At 43.4% G+C, this 3,459-nt stretch overlaps 1 pseudogene; it reads left to right on the forward strand.

The window, feature by feature from the left end:
- Window positions 1–465: 465 nt before the first annotated feature.
- Window positions 466–2,500, forward strand: LOC136013375 (tax1-binding protein 3-like; annotated as a pseudogene).
- Window positions 2,501–3,459: the final 959 nt, after the last annotated feature.

A 3,459-nucleotide genomic window follows, 5' to 3' on the forward strand; every position in this document is an offset into this window, starting at 1 on the left:
ACAATACATAATTAATTCTTACCTTAATTATGGGAAATATGTTTCCCATACCTGTAATCCAATTAAGATTTTAGGCAGTTAGAAAGTTAATTGCTTTTCGTGTAGTCTTAACACCTTTCTAAGAAAAAACAAAGGGGAGAGAGGATGTATACGCACGTTCAGGTGTTCTGCTGTATCCCTTCTTAGCAACTGCCATGGGAAAATCAGTAACAAGCAAACTGAATCTGGCCACCTCTCTACCCTGTGTCTTATGATTAACGTGTAACTTGAGCCTGGTTTTGTGTTGTGGAAGAGAACAGAACTAGTAGCACATTCCACACTTTGTCCTTGCAAGAGTTCATGTTAGTATTAGCAAAGTAATTCCAAATTTTCCCTCATCAGTAGCTAATTTTTCTATCTGCGTAAAGAAAATACCCAAAGGGAGGGGAGGAATTTGGTTGTTGTAACTCATCATGAAACTGAAAAATGAGTCTGTTTTTCTCCATTGCTGGCCATCCAAATGGAGACTTCGTCACTGTTTTTCACTGGATGGTTGTGGTAGGCCAAGTCCTGAAAATAGCAGGGATAACATGTGGATTGTGCTGTGACACAGTTAACAAAGCAGGAGATATATCAAAAGCTTTAATTCTTCGACCCCAGTCTAGGGCAACAGCCAACAGCAAAAGCCCAAAACTTAAAAAAGCAACAGAAAGCATTTTACTAAATAAAATCAAGCGTCTTTCTGGACACCAGAGATCAGAAACAAGGTGATAGTTAATGACCAAATTCAATCCACAGATCAAGGCAGTCTAAGCTCAGACTTTAATTACCAGGTTTTTTTCCTCTTGTCATTTGAAAATCCCCAAACCTTACATAAGTAATCCACATGCTCTCTTCAAGAGTTCATAACCAACCCTATTTGGATTTGTAAGGTACCTGCCAATAGAAATTAAACATGAGGACTGAATGAACAAAGAGAAGGCTAAGTTGCTTACAAAGAAAATAAATAGATAAGGACTGAGAAATAGAGCAACAGATTTGAGAACATGAGAACCGTGATGGATTCCAGGAGTCATCTGCTGTGCAAGATGGGGTAAGTCACTGCACTTCTCACTACGTATGCCTCCTGCGTTGTGCTTGCTATCTGTTTAGGTTGCAAGCCATGTGGATAAGGACCTGACATTCACTATGTGTTTTAGTGTCAGACTGTGAGGTGATACCAGAACATACAGGTATTAACAACTCTTCCAGTGCTTAAAATTGGTGGTGAGGCTGAACATTCCCCAGCCCCTGAACAGCATCTGCAGGCATGCTCCATGTAAAGTAACTCAGGCTTTCATCAAAGATTCTCCCCCATCACAGTAACATTCAGTGCACAAGTCTGTTTCAGTAGGTGCTGTAGATACAGGTGTGATGTTCACTGTGTGCCTAAAGGACAGGCAGGTTTCCACCATGAGATGTACTTTAATCAGAGCTATTAAATACTAGCTCTTTTAATACTAAGCTGCACAGGCAGCATCCTGAGTAAAAGCCTCCATTGACTGAAGATTGAGAGATGACAAATTCACTGGAGTGGAAAGGAAGCCAAGGAAGCTGCCCACAGAGCTTAAAATCTGGGACTCCACAGTCTGTGGGATGTAGGTAACTTCATAGCTGTTGCTTGTAGCATTTTGTGGTTTATTTCCAGTTTCAGGGCTTTGGGCCTTGTTTTTTCAAACTGTCTTGTCTTCTCCAGTGTGACAACAATTGCAATGCTCCTTCTACAGTTGTGTCTGCCTCCTCACAGTTTTCCGAAGTGTTTCTGACAAACTTAGCCCCATTTTAGTGATTTAATGAAAAAAATTTCCCTCTCAAAAAGGTCAGTTCCATATATGACATACTTGAAGGCTATGTAGTGGTTTTTATTGGTTGATGTTGCCGTAAATACCAAACTGTTGAAACCTCACATGGAAATCTTGGGTTTAAGTCCAAAGTTTTAAATATTTAAGCCTTGTTTTAAAGCTTGGGGGCCTTTTACTGAACTGTATCATAAAAGCATGTAAATTCACATAAAAGTATGGTTTTATTGCTGTAACACTTCATAAGTTTAACACAGCCTGACAAGAAAGAGACAGCTGACGGAAAGGACCACTTCCAACTGACATGATATGAGGTGGCTGTGTCATACATGCCGGGGCAGCTGATCACTGCTGTGGTGCGAAGAATTGAAATACATAAGCTTTGTCAAGGTGACAGTTTGATTCTGGGGTTCAGCATTGGAGGTGGCATTGATTAGGATCCTACTCAGAATCCTTTCTCTGAAGACAAGACCGACAAGGGTATCTATGTAGCAACGGTATCAGAAGGAGGCACGGAAGAAGATGCAGGACTCAGACTGGAGATAAGATCAGGCTGGGATATGACGGTGGTGACCCATGACCAAATGAAGAAGAGGCTGACAAAAAGGCATGAAGAAGTGGTACGGCTGCTGGTGACTGGGCAATATCTGCAGAAGGCTGTGCAACAATCCTTAATATCCTAATCAGTCACTGAGTTGGAGTAGTGTTGGAGAGGGAGATATATAGACTGACGTCAAGCAAGGAAACAAATCCCAGGCTGGAACAGGTTGGCTGGAAGGGGACCATGTTCCTAACTGTGGTAAACATGATTTTTATTTTTCCATCTTCTGGTGTAACTCTCAGTAGGAGAATTCTGGTCCCATCAGCAGAGTGCTTCTCTAAAAGTCTTCCCTGCAGGTACATGGTAAGAGACGTCCATCACGGCACATACAGGAAAGGAGGAGGACATTAATACAGGAAGCTGGGATCTAGCAACAAAAAAAACCCAAAAACAAAACAAGAAAAAAAAAAAAGACAATTAAAAGCAAGGGGCTTCCTCCAAAATCCAGTGTCCCCACACAGAACCGCTTCACATTGCTGCAGGAAGCTAACGAGGAAACACCACACCAAATTAACAACCGGCTGATGCACCAGTAAAGAGGATCACTACTGGTGCCTCCAGGAAAAAGCCATGGGTCATAGCGGTAGGTGCAGCTACTTTGAAGGGCACAGAGGCACCCATCTGTCAGCCTGACCCAGTCTCAAGGGAGGTGCGTTGCCTACCAGGGGCTCACATCAGGGATGTTGCGGAGAGGCTGCCTGCTCTAAGTCCTGCTGACTATTACCCACTTCTTGTGGTCCATGTGGGTGCCAGCGATACTGACAGCAGTAGTCTGGGAATCAGTAAGAAGGACAATAGAGCCCTGGGAGAGGTGGTTAGGGGCTCTGGGGCTCAGTTTTTCCATTGATCCTCCAGGTCAAAGGGGAGGACTTTTAAAAGGACAGGCAGATTTGGCAGGTTAATAAATGGGAGGGGCTGGTTGGGAATGTGATGCTCCAGGGCAGCCTCAGCTGTAGTGATCATGAGATGGTTGAGTTTGAGATCCTCGGGACAGTGAGAAGAGCATGCAGCAAGCTCACTGCCCTGGACTTCAGGAGAGCA

This window comes from Lathamus discolor, chromosome 4, assembly GCF_037157495.1.
Source record: "Lathamus discolor isolate bLatDis1 chromosome 4, bLatDis1.hap1, whole genome shotgun sequence".
In the NCBI taxonomy this organism is placed as follows: domain Eukaryota; kingdom Metazoa; phylum Chordata; class Aves; order Psittaciformes; family Psittacidae; genus Lathamus; species Lathamus discolor.